The 17,394-nt window shown below is 47.0% G+C and overlaps 1 protein-coding gene across 1 annotated transcript in view; it reads right to left on the bottom strand.

Annotated features, from left to right (window-relative positions):
- The window catches only part of LOC147725804 (histone-lysine N-methyltransferase NSD2-like), a 262,511-nt gene that overhangs the window by 108,952 nt on the left and 136,165 nt on the right, over positions 1–17,394 (bottom strand). The window lies entirely within an intron of this gene.

The raw sequence follows: 17,394 nt of genomic DNA, 5'->3' as shown, positions 1-17,394 counted from the left end.
GCCTAACACATGGGAGCAGAACACATTTATTGTACATGCATGACCAATAACTGATACACCACTCAACAAGCATTTGCAATGCAATAGGTCTCACAGTTGTGAGAGTTTGAGCTATTGGCATTGTAAAGGGCAGTGCCTTTTATTTACATGTTGGTTTTTAAAACATAAATAAAAGGCATCATCATTTAAAATGCCAATAGCTTAAACTCTCTCAAATGCGAGACCTATTGCATTGCAAATGCTTGTTTTACTTGCCACAGTTAGCGTATTACATCCCTTTAACTCATTCCTTCCCCTCCCTCTCAACCCCTGCTGCCACTCACCAACACCACCATAGGCACCACAAACCACTTGGCACGAGCGACATCCAGCGAAACTGTAAGTGAATCAGGATAGTTGGGGGAGGTTATTCGAGGTTTGTGCTCAGAGCCAGGCATTGCTGATGTGCGACTGACCTGTCAACTCAAAACGGGCCCCCTGCTGCCTCATTTTATTCACCAGCTGCAGTGATTGTGCCAAATAACTTCCCCCCCAGGGCGCTATCCGAGTAGGGGCCGGCTCGGCCTCTTTGGCTTTGCTTTTCTCCCTCTTGCCCCATCTGTAACCATCTTTGGCTATGTTGAGTAGCCCCCTTCAGCATTACGACTATTTGTACTACCGATGGAATTTTGCACAATGTCAAAATTAACAAATGTGGGCCACATTATTTGGGATGCCTGAAACTATTTTGACCCTTGCCCGATTCCAGCTGCATGGCCATTGTCCTTTTCTTCTTTCACGTTTATTTTCAATTACTTGTTGTTAGACCAATAAAAAAGCTTTTAACTAAACAAAGATCTATTGACATCCAAATGAGCGACCGCCCCCTCCAACCCCACCCCACGGCTTCTCTCTGTGTCTTTACACAAACATGCACGCACACTCTAGCGTAAACATGTGAAAACGGCGAACGTGTCATACCACATGCAGCAAGCATGACGGGAGGTGACAGACTTAGCACATCAGCTGAATACAAACAGGCCCCTTGCGGGGCAGTGTCCAATCTAAGGCTGTTTTGATTCAGGTGGTGTTGGAACCTGGGATGTCAGGTCACCTAGGGTAGCCTGGCCTAGGGGCAAGTCACAATCCTAGAGGCATAAGTGTGAAGGTTGCAAACCACCCAGCAATAAATCCACGCAATAACACACAAAAATGACGCTACACCAAAGTATGGAAAAATATGAGCTGATTTATAAAAATAATATTCTCTTTGCTTTAGCTTCTTAGTATTCACAATTGAAAATTATACATTCGATCAGGACCAATAATATCACTTTTCTGTCTGTGGAAAAAGTACAGCTCATTACATTCAGATGTCATGAAATCAGTAGTTCTACTTTCAGAGATGCTAACTCTTTTCAGTAATTATCATCAATAACACATTTAATCAGACACCAACATTGACCAGATTTGACTTCAATGAGGCGCCCTAAACTCTTCTCATCAACACCACTATCTCACCAACCAGGTACACATGCAAGGAGGGTTTTCAGTTAAACCAGAAGTTTACTTAGACACTAGCCATCTATATGAGGAACCTTATGCCTTTACTTAGCCAGCAGGCACCTTCGGCACTCACCCCTTTCCACTTGGTTTCCTCGACTACTCCCCACTTAGCACAACACAGCTGTGGAAAGAAAATGACCAGTGTCTGAGTGATTCCGTTGTAGGCTCTAGCCCACTTTCCCCCTGCAGAACACCTCCTTACTTGTAGGAGATCTGGCGGTTGAAGTCTGGCTACACCAAAGGGCGGGGGAAAATCACTCGGCTGGACACAAGAGCCAAGTGCTGGCAAGGTTAATCAGCCCTTGGGGCCCCTCAGCGCTCCTTCCCCGCTTGAGCCTACTCCTCTGCGTGGCGTCAAATTGAAGGAAGCAGTCTCCCGTATTTCCCAAGCCGCTTTTGGGCTTCACAGTCCTCCCCTCCCGCTCACGCCAGCCACACCGAGCGGCGCTCGAGCAGGGAAGAGAAGTTGCCACTCGCCTCAGCCGCCGTGGGACTCCCGGCGTTACTCTCCAACTCTCCCTCGCACCGATCGAGGGGGAACACTGCTCCTCACAGTTGGCTCCGCCTCAGAGAGCCGAGCGCACAACCGGGCATGCGCGAAGGGGAAGTGTCTCCCCGCTGAAGCCCGAGCTCGCCTACCGGTGCTCTCTCCAGTACTCCGCCCACTCCAGGAAGTCCGTAGGGATTCCTCTAGGTCCGCTCCTCACCTCGAACTCGCTTCCTCAGCTACAACTCGGCGCCGATCCCCACGCTGGTACAGGGGCGGAACAGCCCGATTTCTCCTGGCCTCTGCTCCCTCAGCGCCCGCTGCTCTCCTCAGTGGCGCTCAACCACTGATCCGGCGCAGCTCACCAGGCGCTGGCTTCACTCCACAGCAGGTGAGAGATGACACTCTGTAGGATTATGAAACTAGGGGACAGTCGCTGTAACCAGGGCAGGATTTCACTGATGACTGAATAAAAGGGGGGGCCACAAGGATTAGCCCTACTCCGTTTGAGGGATTCTCAGCAATAGTCTTTTCACTGGGCAGAGGACTGCACCCCACAGTGCTGTAGTCTCCTTCTCCTGTTCGCCTCCCTATTCTTCCAGTCTAGGGATTAGTCAGGCGCCCAGGGTCTCCCTTAACCATACACAACGGGGACAAGACAAGGATCCCAAAGGAGGGGTAGAGAAGTGGATTAATTAGGCTGCTTCCCAGTCCAGGAGGTCAACCCTTTCACTAGCCTCCCCCCACCTTCCAAGATAGCCTGTCCTCCAGCTGACTCTCTCTGGCAAGACAAAATGGCTGTCCAGCATTCCGCCTTTTATAGGCTGACCCTCAGGAGTCCAGAAGGGACCAGAAGGTTCTGGAACGCCCTATACTACTCTATGGGGCAAGTCCTGGGTTTGGCAGTTAGGGCAGTTGGTGGCCACCATTTTGTGGTTCCAACTATTTTCCTGTCAGAACAGGCCTCTAGGCCTGAGGTGAAAAATTATGAGGGGGGAAAGAACACCTATCCCCTTGGCCAACACCTAGAAAAAGTTAGTGGACACAAAAATTATTAAGGGTATGAGGGGCAAAAAGGGGACAAAATAAATAATAAATTGGAGGGACTACGCAAAAAGCCAGACAGGTCTAACAGGTGGTATATGCAGTGTCGGTGTGTGAAAAAACACAGAAGACTGAACACCGGCTCAGTGTGCTCCTTCGCTCATTCACACAGGAGTAATGCATTTGAAATCTCATCTTAGGCTCATCTTATTTATGTCAACTTTTATTTTTGTCAACTTGTGTGAATAAATGTGTTGAATAAATAAACATATGTTTTAAGGTCAGGTTTATGTGAGATTAAAAACAACGTGCTTTGATCTGTATTCAGTGCATTTCATAATTTACATTTTGATATATTGAGTGTGTCCGTCATGTAAGAAGCAATGATGGTTGACGTACTCCACCTTTCTGAGCTATGGAATTGGCTTTCCTTGGCAAAGTAACCTCTGGGCGAAAGGCACTGGGATGATGGGTAACAGACAGCTTCAAAGTGAAAACTAATCTCAAACAGTATAAAACCAATCGTAAACAAGATCCCCACAAGGCGCTGGAATTCCTCACGGCACTGTGCGTGTAACCTGACCCACGAGGAGAAGAAAGCAGCTGCCAATCTGAGCGCCCCTGCTTGCTTCCGCAGGCAAAACGCTGTGGGAGTGAACATATGTCAAAAAGGTGGGACATGCGGCAGCCTTTAGCCATTTGCAGGCTACAATAAGAAAAGGACACAGACAGCAGCAAACCCAGTGCTTGGGGGGAGTCAGACCCACACACAGAAGTTTAAAGTGCTTACAAGAATGCTCGCAGAGCAGCGCATGCGCGCTGGCTCAGGCTCGACCTAGAAAAGAGGTCCACACCAATTTCATGAAAATAAGCTTTTTTGAGTTTTACTTTAAGACCAAGATCTTTGCAATAAGGCAAGTGAGTTTTGCAGGAAAAATCCTTAAGACTTTCAAAAGTTGACAATGCAATTTTCAAGGAGTTCAATGGTATCCTATGAAGGAGAACAATAATGCGGTTATACAGGTAAGTATGACTTACAGTTCCATTCTTCGGGACCAAAGGTCAGCAAGGGTCAGGTGAGTACCAATACTCCACCACCAGCGGCACGGGTCGGCCGGATGCAGAGGTCAAAATCGAAGTTCGGCCCCATGCGTTTCAATGGAGATTGGGGGTGCTCAAAGCCACACTGCTTGCAGGTAGGTAAATCGGTTCAGGGACCTAGCTTTGGGCTTTAGATCCAGCAAGGGGGTGGGGGGGCACAAAGCAGCACAAAACAAACACCACCAGCAGCACAGGGGCGGCCAGGTGCAAGGTGCAATTTCGTGTTGGGTGCTAAGTGTTTTTTCATATAGAGACTTTGTTTTCAACAAACAGGCTCAGGCGTCGAACTGGAGGCTGCCTGATGGAGAGGTACAGTAGAGGTAAGTAGAGATGCCCTGAGACCTTTTCGGTGAATTGTTGCGCTATATAAAAGCTTTTGACATTTGACATTTGGTCATAGGAGCACCGTCTGTTCAGCTCCCTAAGGCTTAGGGCACAGCGGTGCCTTTAGACGTCAGATTCTTCTTACCGGAGTCCGTTGTGGTCAGGGAAAGGCTACAAGCATTGTTTCTTTACAGGATTTTCGAGGCCTGCAGACCAGCTGGTAGGGCATTGGCCAAGTCAGTAAGCAACTTCAGCTTTCTTCTGCACGCCGTCACATTCGCCTTTTTAGGTCGAGCCTGGGTAGCCCATGCGCTGCTCTGTGAGCATGCTGTGTTAAGGTATGGACTTGAATCTCCACCAACTCTCCGCATATATTTTTCATTGGCCTGTGCCATTGTCCTTTGTAAACTGTGGCTTTTCATTGGTCAATAGGCTTAGTAGCACCTCCTTAGTATGCCTAGTCTCATCTTGTATTTTCCCATAAGTACAGTCCCTTTACGTATGTTGTTACTCAGTAGGCTTTAATCACAGCCTCCGACAAGATATGCTCTCTCAACGCTTTAATGTTTTTATAGCACGGCTCGCCACAGTAGCGGCCAGGCTTTTGCTTCATTTGCAGCATCAAACTGGGCCACAATTTTTTGTAAACTATTTGTTCACTTTACTTTTTAGGTCTCGCACCTAGCGTTGCAGCGAGCAGCACTACCCGCGCAGTCCGAGACATTTAGTAGGTAAAAATGGGATTTTAGAAGCTGACCTAGGAATCGCACACACTCGTGCGTGTGCTTTTCCTTTTGTCGCCCGCTATTGGCCTTTGCGTGCGTCTTTTTTTTAATAAAAGACAGCACACAATTGGCCAAAGGCGGGCGCATTGCTCAGCACGCGGCCTATTGGTGTCTGTTACGAGCACCGGCTGTCATGTGGTTTCAATTATTGTGCCCAGACACGAGCGCGATAATTGAAAGCACATGGCTCGCTGTGGCGCGCGCACCATTCGCGAGCTTGTGTAACTTTGCCAGAGACGAACTTCAACTTTTTACATGCCGAAGAATATCTTAAAAGATGACAAATCAGTCTGCAGGTTTTACTGAGCAGAAGCAATCGTCCTTGCTGCCCTGCCAGTATTGACAGCTCTTAATCCAGTGAGGCTGAAGGAAAACTCAGCAGCACCAACGCACCATGCATTCTAGCCCATGAGTCAAGGCTGTGGGGGGAGCAGCTTCACACAGTCTGTTTTTTGCGGCCCACCAGAAGTCCTGCTCTAAGGAGCATGGCTGCCGGTAAGCTGGGAATGGATGGCGAGTGTTGGCCGATCAAAGCATGGCAAGTCCTGGCCCTAAGCAGGAACGGTCTTCAAAAAGTGTAATGTGTGCAGTATTTTTCATATTATTATAGGATCATTAAATAGGTGGCCGTATATGTTGCTCCCAAGTCGATTGGATACATGCTGATGCCCATGATTAGTAGCAGTTTTTAAATTATATGGGTATTAAATAGGTGGAAGTATGTCATTTCCCAAGCCTATTGAACATATGCTACTGCCCGTTTATACAGCAGTCGTTGAGCTTTTCTCTGCTACAGGTCAGCACAGAATTAGCAAAATATCGCATTTGCAGCTCAAAATGTATCTTTAATGAAAAATAAACATTATTTAACAAAACTTTATACACAATCAAGGATGTACTGCTTTGAACATAAAATTCCGTAAATATTGTGCAGAAAATGCGTACTGTTGATGGGCTGAATGTGGCTTAATTCCAGCTGTGTTCTTGAAGATTTTATTTCACGTAGATTGAGGCGAGTGAAGTCCTTAACGCATGATTGTCGGGGAGGCACCTTAAGTTTCCACTTGCTTGTTGTAAGCGAGGGCACTGGCGGGGCGCACTTGTGGCGCGTGCTTTCCTTCGCTCTTGCTGCAGCCATGGCAACGGGTCACATGCCCCCTGTGGGGCTCGGGCACCTGCCACGGACTGCTCTTGAGGCCTGGCGATGGCCGATAACCGAGGGCCTGCAGCTAGGAAAAGGGAGCTGCTCTCTGTGCTTAAGAGGGCCTCCTGTCCGCCCCACTGAGTCTCTTCTAGTGCGCAGTTCAGCAAACCGTGCCCCTACCTCCGAACCCCATAGGGCTTAAGGGACAGCCAAGTCATGGGAGTTAGAGATAAAATGTGTCCATTGCTCCAACAAGCGCTGCATGTGTTCTAATTAGTTCTTAAATCCTCCTTCTGGCTGGAGAGTTTGTGTATGGAAAATATTACAAGATTGCTTCATGTCAACCTCGCTGCAGTGCCCCTGATCTGTGGTTTTCCTTTACAAATCATTGCTTACGGGTGTGGTTTTTAAAACTCCCAGAACGCATTATATTGGTAAATGAGACCCAAGGATTGAAGCAATCCACCCTTGAGGTCATGTAGTCACCTGAATGAATGAAATGAAATGAAAGCAAATTTATAACGCGCAGAACTCAGCCCAATGGGCATCAAGGCGCCTTAAAACTCAAATGGAATTTATTTAGTGCAGACTGAGCTAGTGAGCTGTTAGGGATCTCGGGGACCGGATGGGGGCTCAATGAAAGAAGGTGTACAAAACCGGGACTGGAAGGGCGGGCTGCAGTTTTCTTCATGGCTTCAGAGACAAAGGGAGCTAGCGGTTTGTGAGCTTCCTCAGAGGGGGATGATGAGGCCAGGTCTGGATTACCAAGTAGGCTCCGGCCTATGGGCCCCACTCTTTTTAGGGGCCCGTGACCATGGATACATTAATTGGTTTATTAACATTTTTGGTTGGTAAAATTAAAAACTTATTGGGAGATAATTTGCGAAGGGGTGGGGTGGGGATTTCGACTGCCTAGGGGCCTCCATAGGGTCTAATCCGGCTCTGGATGAGTATCTCCTTGACATGGCTTTGCATCTACTTTCTTAAGTGTGGGATAGAGTAACTTCAATTCACCAAAAATGCCTGGGGTAGCTGACTTGGCTTAAATCCTGCAAATACACAAAAACACAAGAGCTCCCAAGACACGATGGGACAAACGGGCAGGCCCCGCCTCAGGTGTTTAATCGGCAGAGTGTGGGCTGGAACACAGCCTGGCGCGCCGCGCAGCTCCGCCGGCACCCCCTGGGGAATTAGTTAATTAATGCAGTCAGGCAGCCTTTGCTGCCGCATAATTCCAGTGACTCTGGCTATACTTCACTTGGCCTCAGTCAGTGGTTCACAATTATTGCGTGCTGGCAAGTAACTACTTTAAGCAGAATTATACCAATATTTAGCCAAAATACACAACTTGTAAGTTCTGACACATATAAACTTGTGCAGTTTCCCACAAGAATGGTATTGAATTTTTCTACCAAGTATTAGTATTACTGATTGAAGAGCAACTTAAATATTAAATAATGCTTTATAGTGTGGTACCTACTGTAGCTTGCCCTTAACTTTATATATGTATTTACTTTGAATTGGTGATACCACATGCTTGCAGTGACAAAAAGCATTTGCAATGCAATAGGTCTAGCATTAATGAAAGTTTGACCTATTAGAGTTGCAAATAATGCAATGCCAATAGCTCAAACGTTAAGTAATGCGAGACCTATTGCATTGCAAATGCATGTTTGTTGTTTACAAGCGCCCAATGCCAAGCTTTCACGTTAATAGAGGTTGTGCCCCTTTCTATAGACGTGCCACATTTAAAGAAAGGTCCGCAGCCACTATTAAACTGAACAGTGGCATGGGGTGCTTTTACACAAAAAAACTAGTATCAAATTTTGGGGGGTGTAGTCATGGTTTCCTAATGGCAAGCACTAGAACGTAAATTATAAAACATTTGAAGGAGGAGCTAGTGAAGAAATAAATAAGGAAAAAACAGAGCCCTTTTTCAAGTCTTGATTTGCCATTTCAAATTATGTCATTTTTGTCGAAAGGGAGTTGAATAATGTATTGTGAATAATGATCTACGAAATAAACCTCTTGCCTTGTGTATTGGGATCAGGTAACCTTGGCCTGAAGTACCATCAATTGCTTACCACAGCTCTTCGACGCCTGCCACAATGCTACATGAACGAGGGACCAAGGGCCAGGAAGCGAAGCAGGGAATGCCGTCAAAGATTGTGCAGTCCATTATGTGCTTTGTGTTTCGAGATTCACAATGTGAGCACGCATGCTATTTTAACCAATGTGTTCAAAAAGTGCTGGCATGCCGGGAGCTGAAAAGCAGGGAGTGTCCGGGATATCTGGTCACTCTAGTGCAGGTTAATGCAGAACCCAGCCTCCTGCACGCCCTGCACACCTCCAGCTCTTACCATGCAGTTGAAGTGGGCCGCCACCTCGTCGTCGGGGGTCTTGTACAGCACGCCGCTAACCGGGGTCTGCTCGCGCTGGTGGCAGAAGCCGCAGGCGCCCTTTACTTTCTCCTTTGGCGGCCGCGGGGCCATGGTGCTACCTCAGGAACACGGCTGACAGCGGTAAGTATGCAGCCAGGTAAGCAAAAAATACACCTCAGTGCTTGCGAGTCACCTATTTCTGTCAAAAGATCCCAAGTGTTTTAGCTGCAGGCATAGTTTTGTTTGCAAGGCAGGACCCAGCTGGGCGGGAGAGGGAGCCACGCCCCCTGTGGAGCTCGGTCCCTGAGATTTAGGTTTCGGTTTTGAAGTAGGCGGGATGAAGCCGTGGCGCATTCACATCTGCGATTCTATCCCACAGAGGGCCATGGTACTGATAGCTGACGCATACGATTACGAACGCCACTTTGCTTGCAGAACTCTACAATGGCGGTAAGTGGGGCTTAGTTGTAGGGGGAATGGGGGTGTGCTTGTGTGTGTGTGTGTGTGTGTGTGTGTGCGCGTGTGTGTGTGTGTGCGCGCGTGTCTGTAGGTGTGCTCGTGTGTGTGCGCAGGCGTAAGCAGGGGGAGGTGTGGCTGTGTGGTACAGCTTTCCAGGAGAGGAGACAGGAGCTGGCCACAGCGAGCGCGTTCACGTGCGCGTGGCCCGCTCAATTCGTTGCGCGCGGCCAGCTCCTGTCTCCTCTCCTGCAGAAGACTCGCTGACAATAGGGTCTCTGGCGAGACCGCGCTTCGCGCGGCTGACGCCTACGAGACCTAAAATTGGGTTTGTCAACTTGACAAACAAATGCTTTTTTTTGTAAGAGCGTACAATACCGCACTTTCACTTTAATGGCGGCGGCGCCCCTTATTTTAGATGTGTCTCGTCTAAAGAAAGGGGCGCTGCCTTAATTAACATTAAAGTGCGGCATGAGACACTTGTAAACTCAAATTATTTGCAATGCAATAGGTCTATCATTTGCAAGACTTTAAGCTATTGTCATTTACAATGGTATTCGTTCAAATTCTCTTAAACAAGAGACCTATTGCATTTCAAATGCTTGTTTTTCTCTAGTCGTCAGGAACTATTTCCAGGTCTGGGAGAGCCACCTAAATACTAAATTTAGGGGCAATTCAGAGGAGTAGCAGGTAGGACCAATGGGAACCATACCTTGGGTGACTACATCATCAATTTTGCCACCCTCCTGTCGGAAGGGGTAGAGACCTAGGCCTGATTGGAGGGTATGCCCATCTTCAAGATGGCAGGAACTGAAAGATGTGCTTCATCTCACCTCCTGCACTTTAGAGATAGAGTTGGCAGAGGTGGGCACACCTCCAATTCTTCTTTTTTCCCACCCAAAGTGGGGGTGTAAATTGCAGGCTGCCATCTGCTGCTAGCAGCAAAGGCCGGGGGTCGTATTACAAAGGAAGCAGGCCTTCGAAGCTTCCCTCTCAAGCAGTGTGCCTATCCTGGGAGAGGAGGTGTGACACCTCTGCCCAGGATGTGCTTTGTCTCTGGTCTCAGAGAGCAGAGGCTCTCGACCCAGGGGTCCAGAAACATGTCTGGTGGTGGCAGGCTGCCTACAACCCGTCTATCACACCAGGGTTGGGAGGTTGTCAGGAGGCACCCCCGAGCTGCCCTCTGAGTACATGGTTCAATAAATCCCACACTGGCATCAGTGTGGATTTACTGAAAGGAGTAGTTTGGAACTAAACACTCCTGGGTTTGAAGAAGCCATCATGGTGCTGGAGAACTCGAGTTATCAAGCTTCCAGCCCATGTACTCTTCCCCGGCACATACGATATAAAAGAATGGCCGTACATCTTGTAGGGGCATATCTGCTCATGTAGCTATGCCCTCACCTGCGGCATAGTGCACCCTGCCTTAGGGCTGGAAGGCCTGCTAGAGGGGTGACTAACCTATACTTTAGGCAGTGCTGGTTAGCATGGCACACAGGCAATGAGCCACGTCAACTGTTGTTTTTGTCAGCACCAGGGCATGCGTGCTGCATTGGCAGTCTGCTAGGCATACGTGAAGGGTCCCTAGGGGGCACTCTTCAGCCCCAATGCGCTCTGTACCCAGGTACAATTTACTAGGGTCTTACAGGAGGTAGAAGTACCAATTGGGGATATGTTTTAGGGAAGAAGCACTGGCACAGGACCCTGTGCACTACAATGAAAACCACATCAAATACCAGGCAAAATGTGGGGGCTAACCACGTCAAAAGAGGTACTTTCTCACACGGGTGCCATACTGATTTTCAATAAGTTATCCACTTAATGCAGTTTGCGGTAGTCGGGGTGGGTATGTGATGGAGGCAAGTCACAGAGGACGGGTGTGTAATACAGAACACACGCACCTAAAGAATGATCTAGATCAGTGACACTCAAAGTACGGCCCGGGGGCCGACTGCGGCCCTCCTGACCTTTACATGCGGCCCGCTGAGCAGCACTGGGCTACTGTTTACTCGACTCAGCACCAACATGAAAAAAAGTTAAATATACAGCAAACATTTACTTAAAAGGTTGATTGCAGTTAAACAAAAGGAAGTAACTGGGCCCTTAACTTTAGGAACACCAACAGCAAACATGCAGAAATACGATTGTCTTTTCAAAATTCAAAAAGTCTATTTCATTGACCTGTAGAACGATTTCACCTTAGTAAATACATTTATACAGCATTCAGCAGTATTTTTTTAAAGTGATGGTTTTCAAACATGTATTTAGAAACTTTCATGTCCCCCCCACACACACCCTAATAACAATGCCATTGGTGATTAAATCCGAGCACAGGAGATGGTTTTGTACAACACGCATCTTGAAGTCATGTATTTCGAGGTCCTCTTACAAGTGAGATTGAAGAAAAAGGAGGGAAATTGAAATAAAACAATTGCCCAGGGTCACACTATTTGGTCAAGTTGAGAAACCGGGATTCATCCCAGGTTTTCTGGTTTCACATTGTGCATTTGAGTTCAGCCAGTAGATATACTTGCTCTGCTTCCCCTACATCCACTTAACACCCCCCTCCTCTGCTGGCATCAATGCTGCCCTTGGTCACATCAAAGACCAAACATTGCGCCCCCAGGAAAATGTTGGTTAGTACCCACGATCTAGATCGAAGAGACCCCCACCAGACCTACACTAATCACTGTTCTTAGGAAAATAGGTTGACGAATAAACGAGACCTACAGTGGGAGAAGCAGTAAATCATCCATCCATTTTATATGGAAGGAGCTCAAGACCACCATGGACGTGAACGCTGTGACCGACGCAGTTGTAGGACAGTGCCACTTTTCGACATGGACTCCCCACACACTTTTTGCCTGGTATATGTGATTTCGGCTGAAAGTGCACCGGTTCCTGCTAACCAGGTCCCCAGTGCCAGAGCTCTTTCCCAAAACTGTACAATTGTTCCAATTGGCAGAACCTTTAGCACCCTTGTAAGTCCCTAGTAAATGGTGCCCTGGCACTTAGGGTCTGATGTACTAAAGAGTGCCCTAATGGACCTCTCACCAAGCACATGCAAGACCGCGATTACAGACTGCGTGTCTTGGTGAAAAGGAGTTCCCACACTACATGATAACTTTGTGAAAATTGGGACTTGTCGTATTAAACATCTGTGCGAGACTGGCAGTAAACATCAGGCAGAAGCATCGCAGTAAACATCAGACCGAAGCATAGCAGTAAACATCAGGCAGACGCATCAGGCAGAAGCATCGCAGTAAACATCAGGCAGAAGCATTGCAGTAAACATCAGGCAGACGCATCAGGCAGAAGCATCGCAGTAAATATCAGGCAGAAGCATCGCAGTAAACATCAGGCAGAAGCATCAAGCAAAAGCATTGCAGTAAGCATGAGGCAGAAGCATCGCAGTAAACATCAGGCAAAAGCATCGCAGTAAACAACAGACAGAAGCATCAAGCAGAAGCATTGCAGTAAACATCCGGCAGAAGCATTGCAGTAAACATCAGGCAGACTCATCAGGCAGAAGCATCGCAGTAAACATCAGACAGAAGCATTGCAGTAAACATCAGGCAGAAACATCGCAGTAAACATCAGGCAGAAGCATTGCAGTAAACATGAGGCAGACGCATCAGGCAGAAGCATCGCAGTAAACATCAGGCAGAAGCATCGCAGTAAACATCAGGCAGAAGCATCAAGCAGAAGCATCGCAGTAAACATCAGGCAGAAGCATGAAGCAGACGCATCGCAGTAAACATCAGGCAGAAGCATCGCAGTAAACATCAGCAGTAAACATCAGGCAGAAGCATTGCAGTAAACATCAGACCGCAGCATTGCAGTAAACATCAGGCAGACGCATCAGGCAGAAGCATCGCAGTAAACAGACAGAAGCATCGCAGTAAACATCAGGCAGAAGCATCGCAGTAAACATCAGGCAGAAGCATCGCAGTAAACATCAGGCAGAAGCATCGCAGTAAACATCAGGCAGACGCATCAGGCTGAAGTATTGCAGTAAACATCAGACCGAAGCATTGCAGTAAACATCAGGCAGAAGCATCGCAGTAAACATCAAACAGAAGCATCGCATTAAATATCAGACCGAAGCATCGCATTAAATATCAGACCGAAGCATCGCAGTAAACATCAGGCAGACGCATCAGGCAGAAGCATTGCAGTAAACATTAGACAGAAGCATCGCAGTACACATCAGACAGCAGCATCAGACAGAAGCATTACAGTAAATATCAGACCAAAGCATTTCAGTAAACATCAGGCAGAAGCATCTCAGTAAACATCAGGCAGAAGCATTGCAGTAAATATCGCAGTAAACATCAGACAGAAGCATTGCAGTAAACATCAGGCAGACGCATCAGGCTGAAGCATCGCAGTAAACATCAGACCGAAGCATTGCAGTAAACATCAGGCAGAAGCATCGCAGTAAACATCAGGCAGAAGCATCGCAGTAAACATCAGGCAGAAGCATCGCAGTAAACATCAGGCAGAAGCATTGCAGTAAACACCAGGCAGACGCAGAAGGATCGCAGTAAACATCAGGCAGAAGCATTGCAGTAAATATCGCAGTAAACATCAGACAGAAGCATTGCAGTAAACATCAGACAGAATCATCAGGCAGAAGCATCGCAGTAAACATCAGGCAGCAGCATCACAGTAAACATCAGGCAGAAGCATCGCAGTAAACATCGCAGTAAACATCAGACAGCAGCATGAGGCAAAAGCATTGCAGTAAACATCAGGCAGAAGCATTGCAGTAAACATCAGGCAGACGCATCAGGCAGAAGCATCGCAGTAAACATCAGCCCGAAGCCTCGCAGTAAACATCAGAAAGCAGCATGAGGCAGAAGCATTGCAGTAAACATCAGTCCGAAACATCACAGTAAACATCAGGCAGAAGCATTGCAGTAAACATCAGACCGCAGCATTGCAGTAAGCATCAGGCAGACGCATCAGGCAGAAGCATTGCAGTAAATATCAGACCGAAGCATTGCAGTAAACATCAGGCAGAAGCATTGCAGTAAACATCAAACAGCAGCATCAACAGAAGCATTGCAGTAAACATCAGGCAGAAGCATCACAGTAAATGTCAGGCAGACGCATCAGGCAGAAGCATTGCAGTAAACATCAGGCAGAAGCATCGCAGTAAACATCAGGCAGAAGCATTGCAGTAAACATCAGGCAGACGCATCAGGCAGAAGCATCGCAGTAAACATCAGGCAGAAGCTTCACAGTAAATATCAGACCGAAGCATTGCAGTAAACATCAGGCAGAAGCATCGCAGTAAACATCGCAGTAAACATCAGACCGAAGCATTGCAGTAAACATCAGGCAGAAGCATCGCAGTAAACATCAGGCAGAAGCATTGCAGTAAACATTGCAGTAAACATCAGACCGAAGCATTGCAGTAAACATCAGGCAGAAGCATCTCAGTAAACATCAGGCAGAAGCATTGCAGTAAACATCGCAGTAAACATCAGACCGAAGCATTGCAGTAAACATCAGTCCGAAGCATCCCAGTAAACATCAGGCAGAAGCATCGCAGTAAACATCGCAGTAAACATCAGGCAGAAGCATTGCAGTAAACATTGCAGTAAACATCAGACCGAAGCATTGCAGTAAACATCAGGCAGAAGCATCGCAGTAAACATCGCAGTAAACATCAGACCGAAGCATTGCAGTAAACATCAGTCCGAAGCATCCCAGTAAACATCAGGCAGAAGCATCGCAGTAAACATCAGCTGTAAACATCAGGCAAAAGCATTGCAGTAAACATCAGACCGCAGCATTGCAGTAAACATCAGGCAGACGCATCAGGCAGAAGCATCACAGTAAATGTCAGGCAGACGCATAAGCCAGACGCATAAGGCAGAAGCATCGCAGTAAACATCAGGCAGAATCATCAGGCCGAAGCATTGCAGTAAACATCAGGCAGAATCATCAGGCAGAAGCATTGCAGTAAACATCAGGCAGAAGCATCGCAGTAAACATCGCAGTAAACATCAGGCAGACGCATCAGGCTGAAGCATCACAGTAAACATCAGACCAAAGCATTGCAGTAAATATCAGGCAGAAACATCGCAGTAAATATCAAACAGAAGCATCGCAGTAAATATCAGACGAAGCATCGCAGTAAACATCAGGCAGAAGCATCAGGCAGAAGGATTACAGTAAACATTAGACAGAAGCATCACAGTAAACATCAGGCAGACCCATCAGGCAGAAGCATCGCAGTAAACATCAGAGAGCAGCATCAGACAGAAGCATTACAGTATATATCAGGCAGAAGCATCGTAGTAAACATCAGGCAGAAGCATCGCAGTAAACATCAGGCAGAATCATCAGGCAGAAGCATCGCAGTAAACATCAGGCAGAAGCATGTCAGTAAACATCAGGCAGAAGTATCGCAGTAAACATCGCAGTAAATATCAGACAGCAGCATGAGGCAGAAGCATTGCAGTAAACATCAGGCAGAAGCACCGCAGTAATCATCAGACAGACGCATCAGGCAGAAGCATCGTTGCAGTAAACATCAGGCAGACGCATCAGGAAGAAGCATTACAGTAAACATCAGCCCGAAGCATTGCAGTAAACATCAGGCAGCAGCATTGCAGTAAACATCAGGCAGAAGCACTGCAGTAAACATCAAACTGCAGCATTGCAGTAAACATCAGGCAGAAGCACTGCAGTAAACATCAGGCAGAAGCATTGCAGTAAACATCAAACAGAAGCATTGCAGTAAACATCAAACAGCAGCATCAGGCAGAAGCATCGCAGTAAACATCAGGCAGAAGCATCGCAGTAAACATCAGCAGTAAACATCAGGCAAAAGCATTGCAGTAAACATCAGTCCGAAGCATCACAGAAAAACATCAGGCAGAAGCATTGCAGTAAACATCAGACCGCAGCATTGCAGTAAACATCAGGCAGAAGCATCGCAGTAAATATCAGACAGAAGCATCACAGTAAGCATCACACAGAAGCATCACAGTAAGCATCAAACAGAAGCATCGCAGTAAATATCAGACCGAAGCATTGCAGTAAACATCAGGCAGAAGCATCGCAGTAAACAACAGAAGCATCGCAGTAAACATCAGGCAGAAGCATCACAGTAAACATCAGGCAGAAGCATTGCAGTAAACATCATACAGAGGCATCACAGTAAATATCAGACTGAAGCATTGCAGTAAACATCAGGCAGAAGCATCGCAGTAAATATCAGACCGAAGCATCACAGTAAACATCAGGCAGAAGCATCACAGTAAACATCAGGCAGTAACATTGCAGTAAACATCATACAGCGGCATCACAGTAAATATCAGACCGAAGCATTGCAGTAAACATCAGGCAGAAGCATAGCAGTAAACATCAGGCAGAAGCATCGCAGTAAATATCAGACCGAAGCATCGCAGTAAATATCAGTCCGAAGCATCGCAGTAAATATCAGACCGAAGCATCACAGTAAACATCAGGCAGAAGCATCGCAGTAAACATCAGACCGAAGCATTGCAGTAAATATCAGACCGAAGCATCGCAGTAAATATCAGACCGAAGCATCACAGTAAACATCAGGCAGAAGCATCGCAGTAAACATCAGACCGAAGCATTGCAGTAAATATCAGACCGAAGCATCGCAGTAAATATCAGACCGAAGCATCGCAGTAAATATCAGACCGAAGCATCACAGTAAACATCAGGCAGAAGCATCGCAGTAAATATCAAACAGAAGCATCACAGTAAACATCAGACAGCAGCATCAGGCAGAAGCATTGCAGTAAACATCAGGCAGTAGCCTTGCAGTAAACATCAGCAGTAAACATCAGGCAAATGTATCGCAGTAAACATCAGTCCGAAGCATCACAGAAAAACATCAGACAGAAGCATTGCAGTAAACATCAGACCGCAGCATTGCAGTAAACATCAGGCAGACGCCTCAGGCAGAAGCATCACAGTAAATATCAGACATAAGCATCACAGTGAGCATCAAACAGAAGCATCGCAGTAAATATCAGACCGAAGCATTGCAGTAAATATCAGGCAGAAGCATCGCAGTAAACATCAACAGAAGCATCGCAGTAAACATCAGGCAGAAGCATCGCAGTAAACATCAGG

The sequence above is a fragment of the Lissotriton vulgaris genome, chromosome 3_1 (genome assembly GCF_964263255.1).
Source record: "Lissotriton vulgaris chromosome 3_1, aLisVul1.2, whole genome shotgun sequence".
NCBI lineage: Eukaryota > Metazoa > Chordata > Amphibia > Caudata > Salamandridae > Lissotriton > Lissotriton vulgaris.
Note: the sequence above shows the minus strand (reverse complement) of the source record. Positions and strands in the feature narration are given on the sequence as shown.